This window comes from Pelodiscus sinensis, chromosome 3 (genome assembly GCF_049634645.1).
Source record: "Pelodiscus sinensis isolate JC-2024 chromosome 3, ASM4963464v1, whole genome shotgun sequence".
In the NCBI taxonomy this organism is placed as follows: domain Eukaryota; kingdom Metazoa; phylum Chordata; order Testudines; family Trionychidae; genus Pelodiscus; species Pelodiscus sinensis.
The window spans coordinates 148,302,671-148,323,963 of NC_134713.1; the positions used below are offsets into that span (position 1 = coordinate 148,302,671).

Genomic DNA, 21,293 nt, shown 5'->3' on the forward strand with positions numbered 1-21,293 from the left:
AAAGATGAAAGAAAATATAAAAAATATTTATGAGGTTTTTTTTTTCTAGAAATTTACAAGCAGATAAGACCAAATAATCTAGTCCTGGCTTATGCCCCCAGTCATTAATAAAGCTAAACTCTCACTTAGTATGACCTGAGCATATATTGAACAAAGATCTCAGAATTTTGCAGTTCATTTTATATAATCATTAGTCTCTAGCTCCCAATAACTTGTAAAACTCCTCACCTGAACATTATTGTGATTGATAAGTTTGAAGGATAGTGCCACTTACTTAGCTGGTGTGTTCAGTTACAGGCTCCTTTCAGGACTACAGGAGATGTTGCGTTATGCTGTTTAAATGAGTTAGAAATGTCTGTTTTCTTTGCAGTGAGCCACAGTCGTGAAGGAGCCAACCTCAGTCTGTTTATGCCATGACACATCCTAGCATCCATTGTCAGATACAGTCTCCTCTTGAAGCAGATGCCTGGTCACGTTGAATGACATGTAAGTGACAGTACTTTCTGGGATGGACTTATCAATAGTGGAGCACTGCAGAATAATGTCTATTTAAAATTTCTACATTAATTATTGTAAATTCTAGACAAGTTTTAGTTGGCTAAACCCTAGGTAGAGAGGACACAATGTCCAGAGACCCAGGCATTTATGCATTTCATGTCTTAATACAGAGAGAGATAATAACGCCCACACACTTAATGAAGAGCTTAGCATAATGATGAAGGTGATCTTGTCATTACTCTTTAAAGGCTTCTTATAGTGAGCAGCTCACTTTAGCTCTGCATAAATGTTCTGTACATATGGCTTTCTGTTTGTGGAAGGATTTCCAAAACTGAGGCCAAAATGTTCAATGTTGGGTACTTAAATTAGGGCACTTAAAAGAAAGTAATCAGTTATTAACAAATCACAGCTTCCATTGACTTCAGTGTAATCCAGAAGTGTTCAGCACTTTCGAAACAGGTGCCTTTTGTTTAGGTTCATAGACATGGATTTAGGTGCTTAATTTTAGGTATCCAGGCTTGAAAAGTTTGGCCAAAAGTTTGTCTGCTCTGTGTGGCCATTAAATATCCCATGATGCTTTCATGGGGATAGTGTTTTGGCCCAGTGATTAGCTGTTTTCTTCTTTCACTTTGGAAGAGCTGCACAAACAGAATTTGTAAGCTCCTTTGGATGCAAGTGGCTCTATAAATGCAAAATATTATGGCGCTAATTTCCTATGACCTTACAAACAGTGTGCAAGACCCTAGGGAAACAGAGTTTGTCCCTTTAAGAAAAGTTTTGGCAGGTAAGATATTCCACTCTTGCCTCACCGAGCTCATCAGTTCAACTTCTCCTTTTTTTTCTCCTGTCTCTTTTTTGTTTAGTTTGACCTTGGTCACTGATGACAAGGCTGCTTTTCCTGCCAAGCCAATCAATAAGCTAAACAGAGAGAAGATGAGTATTTAGAATATGGGAAGCCAAACTCAAACACAGATAGGTTATCAGCCTAGCCCAGAGCAGACTTCTAAGCAAATATTTCATTAACAAATTTTTCATGGCAACTTGCATGTTAAAAAAAAAAAAAAGAGTGAGAGAGAGAGAACAGCAGAGGGTATAAAGTGAAAGGACTGGGCTGGAGCCATAAGGCTTAGCTGTTTCATTGCTGTCTTTGGTTACTAGTACTTTCAGTGACATACTACAGCTCCCTAGAGAAATGGCAAGCAACAAGGGTGAAGACCTTGTACAAATAGAGCTTTGAAATCCAGCTCCCTCAGGCAGCACCTTGTCCGTCTGTTCAGGAAAGGCAGAAATGGAGACATGCAGAGTGTATTACTTAAACATACTGTATGTTGACAACATAACTAAATTCTGGGCACGGTTGGAAGTTTATAACTGTTTAATCCTTGCACGGCTGGCAAGAGCTGTCTACATTTGCTGTTTACAAACATGACTTTGAGCCATTTATATTGCTAGGCTCCTGGTTAGTTAAATGCAATGTTCACATTGTATTATCTCAAAACTTTGTTAAAGCACATTGAACAATCTCCCATTGGTGGAGTCATCTCCTACCCTTGCATATGAAGCCTGTCTTGTATAACTTGCTCTTCTCTCCATTTGAACTGACAATAATGAATTGGTGTGCCCTCTAAAGATTAGCATATTAATAAAGTTAAAGTAAATCAATGAATATTTTTCTCATCATTTAACAGGGGAATGAAAAGTCATATATTAATATTTTTCACTTTCAAGATATTCTGAAATGTTAACATAATGATAATAAAGTTTCTAAGTAACTTTTCAAATACTGTAAAGGAGAAAAATGTAGGTCAGTAAGCAATAAACTCGATCCAAGTCAGATGTAACCTTCTGGCTAAGGGAGAGACTTCGACTCTACATCCACCTTTTACTAAAATGAAACCAAAATCCAAATCCAACATAAAACATTACAGCTTTAAGTACTGAAAATATTTATTATTTTTATACCAGTAATCCAATAGCATAATCTCAAGAACATCAATGCTCCAGGAATGTCTAGAAACACAATGGATTTGCCTTTATTCCTTTTATCCAGATGTTTGTATAAAATACTCTGGATACTAGGAATCTGTAGGGGAATTAAAGATTTATTTTTAATACTTGAAAAACTTGAATTTCTAATAACAGTGATCCTTTAAAATGTTCTAACTGCAGATGTAATATGTCTGTCTGACTCTTTTCTGAGCCTTTGCTATCCCTCTCCCTCCCACCCCTGACTTTTCTAAATGCTTATAGGGAACTGCAAGGCTGTGGGACTTTCATTTAATAGAAGAATATATGTGTACAGAACTACATTATGGTCTTGATTCAGCAATCTATGACTTTTCAGCAAAGCACTTAAATTAAGCATATGCTTTGCTTCATTTAAGCATGTACTTAAATACTTTGTTGAACTTCGGTTTACATTCAGAAGGTCAGAAAATGTGAAAGTTAAGGTGGAACATGTAGCCTTAAAACTTCCTCCTTGTGTGTTCTGTTACAGTTTTTAATTATACGATCCCATCCATTTCTCAGCTTAGATGCTGCAATTTTTCCTATGAGCACAGAGATGCAGGTAGCATTTTAAAAGATATTTTCCATCTTTTTACATTTAGGCACATTGCCATGTGATGTAGTATAGCCTTAATGCTTAGGACTACAACCCTGCAATAAGTTCTGCTCACATGGAACTCTTTGCAAGATTGGGGCCATAGACTTGTCATTTACTGCAATTTCTGTAACAGGATAAATGAAATAACCAGGCAGGATTTTGGACACAGATACACTGTAGAAGCTATTACAGTAGAACCCTGATTTGAGGAACAAATTGGGGAGTGAGGAGTTCATAAAACCAAAAAGTTCAGAAAATGAACCTCTCAAAGCTACTGTTTCTACAATGCATAAGTTAATTATTAATCATTCATTGATAGTGTAAATAATGGATGGTAACAAATGTATATAGTGTCCCTGAGGTTTGTTTTCTTGAGAGAACTGCTTTTCCATTGCCACATTTCTCTGTCTTTTCAAACTTTTTTAGCTCCAACATTTGCTAAATGACTGAAGTCACATTCAGTCTTAAAAAATTAGTCTTACGGTACATCTGCAAGGTTATTTTGGGATTCCGAAGTTATCCCAAAATAGCTACCCTGTGTCTACACAAGCCACCCGCTATTTTGAAATATTTTTCAAAATAACAGGTGTGCTATTTCACCATCCTGGTAAACCTCATTGAAAAATAAGGGATAGCTCGAAATAGCACTTTATTTGTGAAATTTGTGTAGCACAAATTGTGTATCTTATTTTGAGTTGAGGGTGCAGTTTAGACACACCCTTAGAAGAATTCTCTTTTAGATTTTCACTGGGAATGAAATTAATATTTAATACATTAGTTTTTCTTTATGTACATGTATGTACTTTAGTAGTCTGGCAAGTGACTGATCCTTAAATTCTCTTACTAAATCCAAGCAATACTCAGTATTGTATGTATTTGCTTTAAAATATTATTACATTTCTAGTTCTAATTTCAGAAAGTAAAGGGATCTTATTAACATGGTTCTAACACAAAGACTCTGTTTATTCAGTTTGTTTTTCTTTGTGTTTTTGACTGTGCTTTGCAAGCAGTCATTTTCACTGTTTTCCCTTTATAGTCAATTAGAAGCAAAACAAATCCAGCAAAGATATTTTAATGAAGGGGTAATTAAAAATTGAAAAATGTTTCCTAAGGATGTGATGGATTGCTTTCCAAAAGATATCCTTTGGATGAATCAGAAGCTATGGCCCTGATGGAGGAATCATTCTGTGACATTTTCTGACCTGTAGAAGGTTAGATTAGATGATCATATGCTCGTTCTGGTCATAAAAAAAAAATCTATGAATATATGAGTAAACAAGTTCCTACAGTTTTTTTTTCCTGGGACTTTCAAAGAACAAGAGAAATTACACAAACATTAAAAAAGAAAGAAACTGATTGTAAAGCTACAAATATTGTCAGTAGGACTTGAGATAAGTGGCACTATTTTTAGTTCATTATTTAAGACTGAATAATGTTCCTTTCAACTAAACTGAAAATCTGGCATTTGTTGTGTATATATTCTTTCCCTCATATACCTTTCTAGCAGGGAAAACTAGAGGATGACTAATGAAATATCTACTGATAAAATCTTGATTTTTAAAATAGTGAGCTCTGCCCCTGAAGAAGGATAATAGGTCCCAAATCACAAAAGGAAATAGGTGTTGTGATGCTGGGTGTCACGCCACCTAACATTTAGGCTCCTAGAAAATCACACACTCAATCCTGTGATCCTGAAAGCCCAAGTGAGGTGCCTAGGCTCCCTAGGCAATCCATGATGTGCATCTTAGAATGTGGTCTGAAAAGGTGGCACCATAGGCAGCGAGATGCCTAAAATAGGCCTAAACTGTTGACCTAAAAACCTCTAGTATTTAGGATTTTGCACTGGAGACTCTCACAGCATTTTCCCCATAAAGGAGTTCTGTCATCCTCTAAATATGGAAGTAGAGGGCTTGGACAGATTCTCAGAATTCAAATCTTATTCTCAACTTTCCACCCTCTTTTCCTGAAGCAGTGTACAGTGAAATCTGTGTCAGAATTGGTTCCATTTCTAACAGTGAAAGTTCAACCACCTCATTTCCCCCTGGAAACTGTAAAGGTCCCATTAACTGTATCCCACTTTCAATGCACTGGTTTCTTCCTGCTAGAAATGGTACATCACAAAGCACATAAATCTTCATTGCTACCCAGTGACAGGCCCACTGATGTGGGGATGTGGAGAGGGAGCAGTCACACAGGCAGATTGCAGGGGGGGGGGGGAGGTACCAGCAGTGGCTAAGGCAGCCAGGAGAGCATTTGGAATTCCTGGCCAGGCCAGAAAAGTGCACCCAGGAGGGCAGCTGGGAGCTCACTGGGCACCAGCCAATGCAGGCACGGTATCACCCAAGTGACAGGCAGACCGTGTCCCCACAGGCATGGCATGTGCATGTGTGGGGCCCCATTGACTGCTGTTGGTGCGCCTGCCTAGTGACATCTGTTTTAGTTCCCTCCAACATCTCACTACAAAAAGGACTTGTCAGGAAACACATTTCCAATGGCTAGAGCACTAATGTAGGTCTTGGGAGAACATTGTTCAAATCCCTAATCTCCCACAGACTTCCTCTGTGACCCTGGGCAGCCATTTAGCCATTCTGTTCCTCAGGCCCCCTTCCGTAAAATGACAGTAATAGCACTTCCCTGTCTCACAGGGTGTTGCGAGCATAAATGCATAACAAGAATGTGAGTTCCTGAGACATTATTATAACAGAGGTCATAAAACTACTGTACCTAGACTTGGATGAGAGACAATTGTCTGATGTTCAAGACAGAGGTGATGTTAGTAGATCTGAGGTAGGGCTGTCCATAAATTACATAATACCTTTCTTGGTGATTTTCAAGACCTCATGCAAAATTGGGGACCTGCCCTTCTAATTTGTTCCATAGTTTATAGAGAGCTCCATAGCAGTGTTCCCTCTAAACTGTTCAGCAGCACAGGTTCAGAGGTGATTAATCAGCCCCACCCAGTCAGTCAGCTCCATGCACGTGGGAGTCTATGAGGCTGTGCTGCCTGCAGCTTAGAGAGAGCATTGTTCCATAGCACTTACAAGAGGTGACAGGACTAATATCTGAAAGGCCATTCTGCCTATTTGTAATGAGGCAGAAGGGCTGGGAGTTTTTCTGTGAACTGGACTGCTTCTGAATTCTCTTGTAGCAGCAAGAGCCAGGCAGTCTGTTTTCCATCAGCGTCTGTCTATGAAGTTGCAAGGCTTCTTGCTCCATGCAGACACACCACTGTAATCCATTTCTTTGTTGCATCCAGACAGAGTGATTGCAGGGCAGTCTACGTACATAAGGCTACACTTGAAAGACACTAAATGTTTACCTTATTTATGTCTCAGTAGCTTGTTTATGTAGCAGAGTTTCTTTTTGTGAAGTATATTGCACCGGAACTCTATAGACTGCACGGTTAGGACAATGCCTTAGATAGGTAATGCTAGCAGAAAGCTTTGGTTGCAAAGGAAAGAAACAAAAAGGCTTTGCTAACCTTACTAATGCTCCTAGAGCTAGAACTGGTGGGGTGGTTTAAGCTCCATATGTTTGAAAGAGCTTGAGAGTTGGAACTGCATGGCATAGCTTTATTCTCAGCATCGTTTCATATAGTTGAGTTTGAGTCCCTACTCATAGGCTGGAGGAGTGACATCAGATGCCTGTACCACCTCCCAAGGCCATGCAATATGGTGTGCTAAAATTTCTCTCCTCATGTGAACCACATTCCTTAGGAACCATCTTAAAAGGAATGTCACAGTGACAAGTCCCAGAGCCACCACATTGACCCTGGCAAACAAGAGCTTAACATCAGTGAAGGCTGATGGAGGTGCTCCAGGAAGGAACTCAAAGCACCTCCTCCAGCAACAGGAGGCAACAATCACTGGGGAAAGACTGGGCTCTGAGCTCAGCTCTAGAAGCTGGAAGGTAAGGATCATTTCTCTACCTTTCTGATGTTTTCTTCATTGTGGTTTCACTGTTATGTCAAATTCTCCCTGAGAAAGGGATATGACAGGCTGGCCTGTGGTTTTAAGATTTTCTGTAGTTTGTTTTATGAATATGGTTATTTAATTGTATCAAAGTTCTTTGCATTCTTGAGTGCAAAAGTCAACATTGCGCTATAGAGTCAGGCTCCGAAAGAGTGACTGTTGCTTAGCACCTTACATCAGTGGCTCATCCCAATGATTTACTCCATTCAACACACTGGGGTCTAAATCCACATGGACAAATGTAGTGCATTCTCCAAGTCCTAGCCCAGTGGATGTCAGTCATGGTAGTAGTGCCAATGTAGCTGTTGGCATCTGTACCACAGTGTCATCTAATTCTACAGTAACAATACTGGTAACTGGTTTAAATTAGTGCTCCCTTGGTTGGTAGAAAAAGTTGTGCTACCCTAGCAGTGGGAGAATTCCCTCAAATTCTCAACATGGATGCAGCCTTCCATATACAATCAAATCCTAAAGCCTTTTCTTTCAGTGGAAAATGAAAGTTTCCCATATCATCAAATAGATTAAAATGTAAAAATTAAAGTGACAGCACACAAGATTCAGTGACAATGCCTTCTATGGTTTGCATTGATTTTGTTTGAAAAGCAATAAAGAAATTGTGAAGTTCAAGCATGCAGAAGTACCCACATAGTGAATTAGAAATGCTTGTAACATAGAACTGACTTGATCTCATCTTACATATACCCCAAAGCAATTGCTAGGGGAAAATGCTATGAAGCAATTTTTTCTTTGTTTGTGCCCTTAGGGCTCAGTTCTCAACTTTGTTAGAATGAAAGGAATAGCTTGGGAAAAAAGTGGTGAATTTCTGCATGCCACATGGACTTCACAATTTCCATCTTATCCTGCTGATTCTATTCTCAGAGGTGTGCAGATAGGATAGTGGGCAGGGTTTTCATCTCCACCCTGCAGCCAAACATGATTAACCTATGTCATGTACTATATGGGTCTTTATTGCATTTTTGTTATATCCCATGATGCTATGCCATCATACTCAGCAATGATTTGTAAATACATTGTCTAGTCAAGTGTGACTTTGTGCTTTTCTGCTAAATGGTTTATTTTATTGTTACCTCATCATCCCATCCCATCTCTAGCAATTTGTCTGTCACACCCATCCGTTGTGTCATATCTATTGTGTAAATTGTGAGCTTTCTCATGCAGGGACAGTCTTCTTAGCTACACGCCTGCTACAGTGCCTCACTCAATGGGCTTCTGATCCTTGGCTGGGGTTCCTAAGCACTATTGTAATACAAATAACAGTAATAACTAATAATAACTGTGGCATTATAATATTTGTGGGGGCTGCCAGAGAAAAAGGTAGCTGGCTTTCAAACTATATCAGCCTACATGTAAAATCTGTATTAGGTGGGAGTGCGATACAGAATGTACACTGTGTGTTCTGAATGAAAGGTTGTATAAAATGTCATTGTTTTACAATATTATATTATTTGACAAATAATGGATAATTATAAACCATAATTTAAGATATACGTACAAGGGGAATGATTAAAGGTCTAAGTTCAAAATTTTGCAATTTATTTGAATTCTGAGTATTTGATTTCTCCACTTGAATAATTTAAACACTAGACTTTTGTATGGAATATCCCGGTATAGAGGGGAAAAAAGAGAAGGAAAAAATTGCACATTTTGATGCTATATTGTATTGTATTTGTTGAGATATGACGTGATCCTGTTGTTGGAAATTATGGTCCCAATCCTGCAAAGATTTATGCATGTTCTTAACTTGATACACTAAATAGTCCCTCTGAAGTCATAAAGAAACAGCATGTGTATAAATTTTTTCAGGCTCCAGGTCTTAATTCTAATGCATATTTGCAAGAGTTAGAATTTTTTCATGCAACTCAATTGATGTTCCCTGGTTTATGTGTGCTTAACTATGAAAATGTAGTACAGGCAGTCCCCGGGTTACGTACAAGATAGGGACTGTAGGTTTGTTCTTAAGTTGAATCTGTATGTAAGTCGGAACTGGCGTCCAGATTCAGCCGCTGCTGAAACTGACCACCAGTTCTGACTTACATACAGATTCAACTTAAGAACCCCAAGCTTCCCCAAGTCAGCTGCTGCTGAAACTGATGAGCGCTGATTCCAGGAAGCCTGGGGCAGAGCAACTCTGCCTCGGGCTTCCTGTAGTCAGCGCTGGTCAGTTTCAGCAGCAGCTGACTTGGGGACGCCTGGGGCAGAGCAGCTGGGGTGCTGCTGGGTTGCTCCAGTAGCACCCCTCGGCGCTACTGGACCAACCCAGCAGCACCCCAGCTGCTCTGCCCCAGGCGTCCTGATTCAGCCACTGCTGAAACTGACCAGCAGCGGCTGAATCAGGACCTGGGGCAGAGCAGCTGGGGTGCTGCCGGGTTGGTCCAGTAGTGCCCAGAGCGGGTGCTGCAGGACCAATCCACAGCACCCCAGCTGCTCTGCTCCAGGGTCCAAAACAAAAGCCTGGTCTGCTGGGGGGGGGCACACTATCCGCGCCCCCCCCCCCCCAGCAGACCAGGGACACGGGGAGCAGAGCAGCAGCGGCAGTGGGGTGCCGCGCCTCTGAGGCTTTCCTCTGGCAAAGTCTCAGAGGCGCGGGACCTCCCCCCCCCCCCGCGGCTGCGGCTTCAGTCCCGGTGCCTGTGGTCTGCTGGGGACGGTCCCCAGCAGACCACAGGCACCGGGTCTCAAGCGGCAGCAGCAGCGGTTCCCGCGCTTCTGAGGCTTTGCTCTGGCAAAGCCTCAGAAGCGCAGGAACCCGCCCGGTGCCCCTGGTCTGCTGGAGACGGTCTCCAGCAGACCAGGGGCACCGGAGCAGCTTATGAACGGGGCTTTCTCGCCCCGGAGCTTGCAGGTAGCAATCCGCTACCTCCACCTCCGGGGCGAGAAAGCCCCGTTCGTAAGTGCGGATCCGACGTAAGTCGGATCCGCGTAAGTCAGGGACTGCCTGTATTCTCTTAGGGTATGTCTACACTACAGCACTATTTCGAATTAACTTATTTCGAATTAGTTAATTAGAAATAAGCTAATTCGAAATAACGCATCTAGACACAAAAACTAATTCAAAATAGCATTTTGCTATTTTTAAATAGCGCGTACACACTGATTAGACTCTGGATCGCATTTAAGGGCAGCTGAAACCGGTTCCAGCAGTGCATCAAGTCAGTAGTTGCTTTGTGTGGCTGCTGTCTGAGGCTATCTGAGGCTCATGCTTAAAGGGACCCCCCTGGACAGCCGGTTCTCAGCTTTCCCTGCTTGCTTGCCTACCTCACTGAGGGACAGCAAAGCGTTTTCCTCTCCAACTGCTTTGGTCGCTCTCATTTGGGACACCACAGCACTCAGCACCATGGAGCCAGACCCGCCACTGGGCACTCTGGTGCTCATGTTGAACATCTTGCTGCAAGCCTGGCAGCAATTGTTGGAGGCTGCCTGGTACCTTCTGCTTCAGGCCAGCCCCCCGGCTCTGCCCCTGCCCACCTGGGGGCCGTGGAGGAGCGGCGCCCAGTTGCCAGCTTGCCCCGCCGCATCTGGCATCTGGACACCAGCAGCAACTGGTGGGACCTCATCGTCCTGGAGCGCTAGGGAGAACAACAGTGAACCCAGAACTTCAGGATGAAGAAGAACACTTTCCTCGAGCTCTGCAAGTGGCTTTGCCCCTGCGGCTCTGTGGTGACAGGACACACGCATGAGGACCACCATTCCCCTCCACTAGCCATCGCCCTTTGGAAGTTCTCCACGCCAGATAGCTACTAATCCGTTGGCAACCAGTTAGGTGTGGGGAGATCCACCATCGGAGCAGTTCTCATGCAGGTATGGCACACACCGGCCACTGGGCCAGGAGGGGGGGCTGCAAGGAGGAGATGGGCTGCACCAGGAAAAATGAGGGGGAGGTGGTGTAAGTGCCTTCCCTGGGAGGCTTCGGTCTGTCCCAGCCGTGCTACATAGGGGCTACAGATAGGCCTTTAAAGGCAGACATCATCTCTTTTCGGGATCAGCCCCTTAAACTTGAAGTGTGGAATGAAGCCCAGTGAGGTACTTCACTCAGCTCAACATGCCAGATTCTTATCTCAGATTAAGTACCTTTTGCACCATGCGAGAAGCACAAAGGAGACTTAGTACTGTGCTAAATAGTGTAGCAGGGAATTCCTCTGTTGTAGCTAACTCTGTGTTAGCCACTTCCCATTTCCCCCTTATGGGCGCCAGGTCAGGGAGGGAGTGTATTGGGATGGAGAAAAGGCAGGACTGGAGTACACTACATTTTAGTGATCCGGGGCTGGCAAAATAGTCCCTTGAATTCAAGGAATGCTTTTACCCTGGGCACACCCTGTGGCTGGGAAGGCATAAAGGTGGCTTACAGCATTGTGCAGCTAGAATCAAGCTCCAATGACTTTTTCACAATTCTGTAGGACCTCATTTCTTGGACTCTATCTTTGGGCACATGGATGGTTCACTTGACAACCTCTATTTCAAAAAGCATAACATCAGTTTTGTGTAAATCCAAGGGTTGAGGAGTGAGTTCCAAAAAGATATGGGAGGAAGCTGCTGAAAAGCAATGGAGAGAAGAACATAGATGGGAAATGGAAAACATTCAGAACTTAAATTAATATATGCCCAAGGGTCGTTGCATATGCAGTCTGGCAATAAATAAATCCACATTGTGATGAACAGACAAAAAAAAAAAGTAATCGTCAAGGGTAAGAAAGAGGCATATGTGAGGTATTAAACACCAGGTACAGCGGAAGACTGGCAAGATTACTGAATGAAGTTCAGAGAGTATTAAAAAAAAGATAAAAGCCAAGGTAGAGAATGAAAAAGAAGATTGCACAGGAGGTTATGCTAAATAATGGGAATTTATTCAAGTACGAAAGGAAAAAGAGGTCAGTGAAGGAGACAGAAGGGCCTCAAAGAAATGGCAAAGATAATTTATTGAAAAGATATGTAGACATTGCTTGAAATATTAAATCAATTCCTTGCCTTAGTGCTGACAAAGGAGGATGGTGGGGGACAGATGTTAGAAACAGGCATAAATTTCCCCAGGGAAGAAAAAGAAACACTGAAGGAAATCAGGATCATGCCAGAACAAGTGATCAAGAAATTAGAATATCTGAAGACTTGCAAAACTGCTTGATCAGATGGGACTCAGCCTAGTTTCTGTAGAAAGTGAATATGTTTAAGAAACCTTTTTTGGTGGACTAGGTTGATAGTAGGATATAGGCCAAATCTGCAGGTGGTGTGAATCAGTATTGCTCTACTAACTTCACAGGACTGCTGCAGAGCGTAGATCTGTTTTTTGTGGATTATATGGGGCTTTGAATACAGAGAATCGATTAACATATCTTCAGTTCACTGATGTGTCATACTAAAGAGATTTCTTATAAACATTATTTGCCTCAATTTATTGCTTGCACAGAAGATGATTGATTGCCAGCTCAGAAAACTGAAGTCATCTAGCTATGGACAGATAGAACGTGTTTGAGAGTGTTCCATATGCTGAGCACTCCCTACTATCTCAGCTGTGGCATAGACAGTCTGTCCCTGTGTGTGAGAGGATATGTTCATATTGCATGGTTCAATTAAGCAATAGTGGTTTCCACCAGCGGAGAATCTGTCCCCAAAACTTTGCTTTTGTACCACTTAAATCTAAGGAAGGTTAGAATTCAACTTCTTAATGCAACATTTATATTTAAAGGCTCCAGATGTTCTACAGCACACTAGACCTAAATTCTATGGCACGGTCCCTGAATTCTGCAACTTTGGTGTGGCAGCCTGATATTCAGTGGCAGAAACGTTTAAATTAAATTTAAATTGAGGTTTATTTAATTAAATACCTTAATGAACAATACCATGGATTTTATTTATTTGGTTATTCAAATCAATTTAGCTAATACAGTCTCCCCCTTGCTTATGCTCTGCTTTTGTGGAATTTTATAATGAAAATGTCTCTATGGAAGTTATCCTAGGGAAAGTGAAGCCTTTGGCAGTTGTAGAGTGGACAGCTGGAGCTTTTGGCTCCTGGGAGCCATAGGAGGCCGTTTGAGATTGTGGAGTAGATGCACTGGCTGGATGTTTCTGTTTTAAAAAAAACCCAGAAGCAGAATAATTCATGTTAGAAATGAAATAGTCACCTTTAAGGGGCATAGTTGACACCCAATTGAAATGCAGGGGGTCACCCACACCTCTGAGAGCTATCATTCCAGCCTGCCTGCAGAGTCAGGAAAACATTGGTCAATACTCTGTTCATGTTTTCAAGGTTATCTGCTCAGCCGTGAGATCTAGAAACACAATATGAAAACTTTGAGTCTGAAAAGCAGTTCTGCCATAAGGGATGGATTTTCTGGCACATTCCGTAGCCTCAGAACCCTAGAATACGTGGGGCCTTGTCTGTAGTTCAAAACGATATAGCTAGGGAAGATCCAGGAGACTACATGCCTGCATACTTGACCTTAAAAGTTGGAAGGAGAACAAAAACATGAATCGGACTGAGTGGGAGGTGAAAAGACCTAGAGGTTTCTGATTTTATGAAGGATAGTGACAGTAGGTGCACAAAGGAAGCAAAGGAGCCATGCCTAACAAATCGGTTGGAATTTTTGTAGAAAGTCACAAGTTGATTGACAAGGGACAGGCATGGGTATAATTTATCTGGACCTCGAGGAACCTTTTTGATACAGTATCTCACAAAAGATTACTTCTTAAGGTCAATAGGCAGGTTTTGGGATGAGCTATGTCAGTGGATAAAGAACTGGCGTTTATATCAAAGACAGAAGGCGTTCATCAATCAAAATGACTTGGGTCAAAGGGGAGAGGATGAAGAGTGGAGTTACATGAGGAAGGCTTGGTGTTAGGTTTGATTTTGTTCACTTTACATATAAATGGACTTTGATGAAGAAATGTGCAGGAATATAGTGATAATACAAAGCCATCTGGGGGTAGGGCAAAGACGTTAGTTCATTCAAAGGAAGTGGGAGTGGTGGGGGGGTCAAAGAACCAGCCAACACTAACTACACTAGTCAGTAGGAAGGGAAGAACCTAGAGATGATTGGGATTATACATAAGCCTTTGAAAAGTCTTCATGAAGGAAACTACTCTGAGAATTGATATGCCCTGATAGCCTCCTCTTCCTCCTGCTTGTTTCCCTTTGCTGACACTGTCTGGGACAGTGATTCAATGCCACTGAAGTTAGAAAGGTAGCTGCAAAAGGAGAGAGGGAGAGAGTGGATGGGACGTGAGGTGGCCTAGCTCTCCAGCACAGAACTGAGAGGGAAGAACTTCTGAGACCTGATCCCCCACTGCGCTGTTGGGAAAGTCATCACAGGGCATTCACAAAGAAATGGCAAGACCGCTTGCATGACTTAGTGGGAAAACCACATGATACATCCATGTGCAAATCACAAGCAAGGTCTCTTCCAAGCCGTCGGGAACCACAAATGTTCAATTTGCACATGTAGTAATGGTAAGAGTAAGGCCGCATGAGTATGCAATTGTATAGATATTTGGTGGGTATCCAAACAGACCTTGCTTTTAAATTGTTTGGCCTTTTAAGCATTTGGAATTTCTTCTTTTGCAGAATGGGGAAAATACCTGCTTCAGAGGGACTTAAGGAAGGTAAATTAGAATGCAGTTAGGAGGCTCGGGAATGTTGACTAAGGCTCAGAGATTTCCCCAGACTTTTGGGTGCTTATTTGCATGGAATTTCTAAACTATTTGAGGTTTACCCAAATGAATTGGGTACAACATTTGGTATCATGAGCTTTGCCATGGACCTAGGATTCAGCCTCTTTTGAGCCCTAAGTTACAACAACTGAAATGGAGGGAATTGCTTTTCTCTTTTGCTAGCTCAGTAGTTCCCCATTGACTTTCCCTTTCAGAAATTTACACTGAGACCTTAATCCCATTGAGAGTTTTCCATTGGCTTCAATGGACTTGGATTAGGTCCTGGAAGATCACACTGAAAGTACCAGTCAGTGTTCAATATGCTAGTTGTAGATTTTAAAGCTGCTTTTATAATTTCTTCATCTGAAGAAGTGGGCTGTGCTCATGAAAGCTCATGATACCATCTACATGTTTTGTTAATCTCTAGGGGTATGTCTACACTACCCCGCTAGTTCGAACTAGCGGGGTAATGTATGCATACCGCACTTGCTAATGAAGCCCGGGATTTGAATTTCCCGGGCTTCATTAGCATAAGCGGGGAGCCGCCATTTTTAAATCCCCGCTGCTTCGAACCCCGTGCAGCGCAGCTACACGGGGCTCGAACTAGGTAGTTCGGACTAGGTGCCTATTCCGAACTACCGTTACTCCTCGTGAAACAAAAACTGAGCTGTAAAGTGAACTGTAAAGTGAACAAAAACTGATAAACAAGATATTGAGGGAGAAATTTCAAGTTACCGTGGGGGAGGTCTAGTTTGGATATTAGAAAAAACTATTTCACTAGGAGGGTGATGAAGCACTGGAATGGGTTACCTAGGGAGGGGGTAGAATGTCCATCCCTAGATGTTTTTAAGTCTTGGCTTGACAAAGCCCTGGCTGAGATGATTTAGTTGGGGTTGGTCCTGCTTTGGAAAGGGGGCTGGACTTGATGACCTCCTGAGGTCTCTTTCAGCCCTAGGATTCTATGATACTATGAAAATAAACACAGAACTACACACTGTCATTTATACAACAACCTTTCCAGAGAGTATTTGCACTTTTTAAAGTTCTTGCTTAACAATCTATTTTTATTGCCTTAAAATTGATTAGATACAGGGTAACATACCCAGCAGGACATCTCAAGTAATATTTTGACACAATTCCACAGCTAATAAATACTTCATCTTTCAGAGGTGCAATATCTTGAAAATCTGTGCAGGATCTTGCTAGAAACTGTGCTGAACATAACATAATGATTGCAAGAAGAGGAATGCACATTATTTCATTTGTACATTAATTTCCATTTTATTTGCTACAGTTTTCCATGCACAATGATGATTACCCCTATAAATTCCAATCATTGATTGCTGGAATAAGTGAATGTGGTTGCACGTGAGGTTGTCAGCAATGTAGAATAAACAAAACTTTTTAAACTGTAAACATGAGAAGTCCCACTTTTGAGGCTTAATGGGGTAAGCATCGCTTTCTGAATGTGGTACAGGTTGTACCTTCCAAATCCGGGACTCTCTGGTCTGGCAACATCTGTGCTTCAGCAGGGCCATGGATATTGCTGGACCAAAGACTCCCCGAGGCAGGAGTGGGAACCAGCCAGAGAATGCAAGCTGGGTCAATGGTGGGTGGGCCAGGTGGCGGCTGGGGAGCCCCACCCCAGCAAGGGAACCCCTGGCATCAGTGGGGCCAAATAGCAAATGGGGAGCCCGCATTCTGGCCTGGGAACCCCTGGTATCAGCAGGCCAGGCTGTGAATGAGGATCCTCTGCCCCAACTGGGAAACTCCCTGCAGCAGTGGGGCCAGGTGGTGGGCAGGTGGCCCTGAGTCAGGGAACCCTGGGGAAACCTGGGTAGGAGTAGGACCAGTGGTGTCCAGGTGGCCCCAGCTGGAGAACCTAGAAACTCCCAGCAGCAGCCAGCATGGTGGCCTTGACCAGGGAACTCCCCGGTATTATCTGGGCCAGCCGGGGAACCCCCAGCGTCAATGGGAACAGGCAACCAAGGAGCCCCTGTGGTGGCAGGGCAGGGCAGGCTTGGTGGCCTTGGACAGAGTTCCGCCAGTGGCAGTGGGGCCAGCAGCAACCAGGTGCTCCTGTCTGGAACCTGGGGAACTCTGACGGCAACAATCATCAGCAGGGTGGGAGCTCCAGCCTTGGGAGCCTGGGAGCAGGGCAGCCAGCAGGGAATCATGAACCTTCTCTGGTTTGGACCGCTCAGGTCCCCAGGGTGCCAGACTAGGAAGGTCCAACCTGTATTTAGCTGACTTGAAATCTTAGTTCCAAATCCTAGCAGGGGTGGCTCAACCCCTTGATATTTCTAAAATGGTAAATTGCGTTCCATTCAGTTAGGGTATGTATACACTACAAAGTTAGTTCGAACTAACGGACGTTAGTTCGAACTAACTTTAATAGGCACTACACTAGCGCTCCGCTAGTTCTAATTTGAATCGAACTAGCGGAGCTCTTAGTTCGAACTAGGAAAACCTCATTTTACGAGGATTAAGCCTAGTTCGAACTAGCTAGTTCGAATTAAGGGGTGTGTAGCCCCTTAATTCGAACTAGTGGGAGGCTAGCCCTCCCCAGCTTTCCCTGGTGGCCACTCTGGCCAACACCAGGGAAACTCTATGCCTCCCTCCCGGCCCCGGACCCCTTAAAGGGGCACGGGCTGGCTACGGTGCCCGTGCCAGGTGCAAGCCTGCCAGCACCCAGCCAGCAGACCCTGCACCTGGCACGGCTCAAAGCCACCCACCCGATGTCCCCCAGCCCACCCCCTCTTCCCGGGACCAGGCTGGCGGCTCCCGGGAGCTTGCCCTGGACCGCAAGAGGCGGGCACCTTCCTGGGCTAGTGCGGACATCGTGGACCTCGTCCACGACCTCCACACTAGGCACAGGAAAGTGGCCGGCTAGGGCAGGAGAGCTGCCAGCCTGGCCACCCAGGAGCAGGTGTGCATGAAAATCAAGGTGGTCCACTGAGACCCCCGACCCTGAGCCCTGAGCTTACAATGGCCGTCCTGGGTCAGACCAAAGGTCCATCTAGCCCATAGCCTGTCTGCCGACAGCGGCCAACCCTAGGGACCCTGGAGGGGATGGACTGAATAAAGTGACCAAGCCATTTGTCTCGTGCCATCCCTCTCCAGCCTTCCACAAACTTTGGGCAGGGACACCACTCCTACCCGCTGGCTAAGACCACTCCATGGACCGAACCTCCATGACTTGATCTCACTTCCCTTTAAACTCTTTTCTAGTTGTAGCCTTCACAGCCTCCTGCAGCAAGGAGTTCCGCAGGTTAACTATTTGCTTTGGGAAGAAGAACAACTTTGTCTTACTAGTTTCAAGCCTGCTACCCATTCCTTTCCTTTGGTGTCCTCTAGTCCTTCTTTATGGGAACTCAGGAAGAACTTTTCTGAATGCACCCTCTCCACCCAACCCCTGCTTTTAGAGACCTCTATCCTGTCCCCCCTGCGTCTCCTCTTTTCTAAGCTGAACAGTCCCAGTCTCTGTAGCCTTTCTTCATCTGGGACCTGTTCCCAACCACTGATCATGTTAGTTGCCCTCCCCTCTCCCAGCCTTTCTCTTCCCCTCTCCCACCTCCTTTTCCCAGTCTCCCCCAGTTTTGTTCAATAAAGACAGAGTCAATGTTGGAAGAAACATTATCTTTATTTTGTACATCAATAAGAAGGGGGGCTAGGGAAGGGTAAGTGGAAGGCGGTGAGGGAGGAATGGGGCACGAGCCCCCGATGGGGAGGACTGGGCTGGCTCTGTGGGCTTCTGGGGGTGGAAGCTCTCCTGCAGCCCCCCAATTGTCCCCTCTCTCCAGATGGCAGCCTGCGGCAAGTGCAGCCAGGCTGATGGCCGAGTGCTGCGATGTGCCCAGTGTGGGTACTCCGGGCAATCCAAGCCAGGACTGCTTTGCAAGCGGGGCACCCCTGAGAACTGTCTGTCCGGGGTGGGGGTCGGGTCCCTTTAAGCACAGCCCTCGGCTAGCCTGAGACAGCATCTCCACGCTCTAAGTCCTCCTCTGATGCCCTGCCGGCACTGCTTCCGGCCATCCTTAAGCCCTGTTCAGAGTCCACTCAATGTGGACTTGCTAGTTCGAATTAGCAAAATGCTAATTCGAACTAGTTTTTAGTTCTAGACGCGTTAGTTCGAATTAGCTTAGTTCGAATTAACTAATTCGAACTAAGTTAGTTCGAACTAGCGCTGTAGTGTAGACGTACCCTTAGTTCCTTAATAAAGGCTGTTTGGCCAACTTTGTATGGACATTACAGATCACATGCTCCTAGTAGGTGGTTTTTCCTAGACTTCTTGCCAGTAGGACCCCTTCCCTCTGTTCTATGAATGGCTAGTATTATGCTTTATTATGGTGCCTAAAGACTCTGATGGAGACTGGGCCCGATTATGCTGGAGGCTATACAAACACATATTTAGTCAGTCCTTGCCCCAAAGAGCTTATACTCTAAACTGGGGATGGGCAAATGCCAGCCCATAGGCTAGATTTGCTTCCCCACAATTAGCCTCCAGTGGGCCACTGGTGCTATATTTACCTGCACCTCCGCAGGTCAGGGCAATTTCAGCTCCCGTTGGCTGTGGATCACTGTTCCCGGCCAACGGGAGCTGTGTGAAGCAGTGTTCCAGTTCGCTCAGCTCCGATTGGCTAGGAATGGCAGTCCATGGCCAGTGGGAGCAGCAATTGCCTGTACTTCAGAGGCACAGGTACATATAGCGGCAGCAGCCAGCTGGGGATAACCCTGTCAAAGCGTTGCTCTTTTATTGCCCACCCATGCTCTAAGCAGAAAAGGCAGACAAAGGAGGCACAGGGAGGTGAGGCAACTTGCCACAGGTCACACAGCAGATCAATGGCAGAGCCAGGAATGGAACCCAGATTTCTGATTCCCAGTCCAGGACCCCGCCAACCAGACCATGCTGCACCCAAAGGTGCACCCCTTTACTCCTGGCTGCTTGGGGAGGGACTCTGTTTCCCTGACAGTGGACTGACTCCGTTAAACCACCAGCAAACAGCTACACCCATATGGCCCTATTTGGCCCTCTGCCAATGTAAAATATTTTTATTGGCATGAATATTTCCATATTCCTTTGCATGAGAAGCCATTTGGGATACTATATCTATAGTCCTATATACTGCAGTAGTGTTATTTAGGCTGAGACAATATATTTGGTACATGAGATAAGTTTGGAGGGATACTAGGATGCTACTAGTCTGAACATCTGTCTTACAAATCAGATACAAATGGTCTTTCAGCATTCTTTTTTTATTTGAAAAAACAATTCAGGAAGACCAAGTTACCCAGCCCTTCCTCACACTCTCCCTCAATCATTAGCAATCTTTCCCTCAGAAGAAATGTCCAGTTACATTGCTGGTGCATTCAGGACAGGGTGCCACGTGTCATGCTGGATTGTTGTCACCCAGTGTGTTAAGTACAAAGGGACCCAATCGGGCATCTATTCAGTTGCAGATAACTTGCACATTGGCTCATTGTGTTTTAATAGGGTTTTCGCAATGGAACGATTTGCGAAGCAATTACTTCCCAGACTGACGATGCAATGTCATCCAAGCAGAGAATAATAGACCTTTTCCATTTAACAATATTCAGAGAGCAAACATGGCTGTTGTGTCTTTCCTCGATTGTGGGCCAAACCATGAGCATTTTGGCTGGCTTGAATAGCCAGCTGGGCCCTGGGCAAAAATATGTGGGAGCAAATGAAACCTTCCCCCGTCTGCGGGGAAGGGTGGAGAAGAATGGAAAGAGGCTCACAGCTGTGAATCCTCTCTCCAGACCCCTCACAGCTCCATTCCTGCCTGCTGCTGGTGAACACACATATGCCTCAGGGCTGCCCAAGGGATAGCAGCCCTGCATCTGGTTTTAACCTTTGCTCTGAGGAACCATACCCAGTCTGCTGCCATGCAGTCATTTAGAGCCACATAGAAGGGAATTAAATCTCTCCCTGTGTTTGCAAAGTCAAGAGATGGGATGAGTTCTAATGCCAGCATCCCACCAAGTTTTGTTCAAGCGAAGTACATCCAGAAGTCATTCAAAGTAACCTATCAAATGATAAATAGGACACGTGCCAGGTTCCCTCAGGGTGACTGTAATGTTTTATGACCCCATGTTATTTTTTTTGATCCCCAGACTGAATCTTAAAGCCTGACCACCATCACGCCCAAATATCCTGAATCAGGCAAATGGGAGATAAAAGACACAATTGGGCTTAAGTCCTAAATCAGTTTGTTAAGATAGACAGACAGACGAGGGGGGTTAGAAAGCAGAAAGGAATCGTTGCTGTCTTCACATTTATTCAGCTCACTAGAAACAATAGCATAGGGGCAGCTGGAAAATGTCTTCCCTGGTTTCCTACTTTGTGCTTTTTTAACTAACTTGGGGTACGTCTACACTACAACGTTAATTCGAACTAACTTCATTCGAATTAGTTAATTCGAACTAAGCTAATTCGAACTAACGGATCCACACTAAAAAACTAGTTCAAATTAGCGTTTTGCTAATTCGAACTAGCATGTCCACAATTAAGTGGACCCTGAACCGGGGTTAAGGATGGC

General features: G+C 44.2%; 1 long non-coding RNA gene across 3 annotated transcripts in view; it reads left to right on the plus strand.

Moving 5' to 3' along the window:
* LOC106731469 (uncharacterized) overlaps positions 1 to 21,293 on the plus strand; it is a 176,466-nt gene that overhangs the window by 66,306 nt on the left and 88,867 nt on the right. For all 3 annotated transcript variants that reach the window (XR_012902923.1, XR_012902921.1, XR_012902922.1), the window contains 2 exons: positions 371 to 486; positions 6,820 to 7,012. This is a non-coding gene — a long non-coding RNA (uncharacterized LOC106731469). The remainder of the gene's footprint in view (positions 1 to 370; positions 487 to 6,819; positions 7,013 to 21,293) is intronic.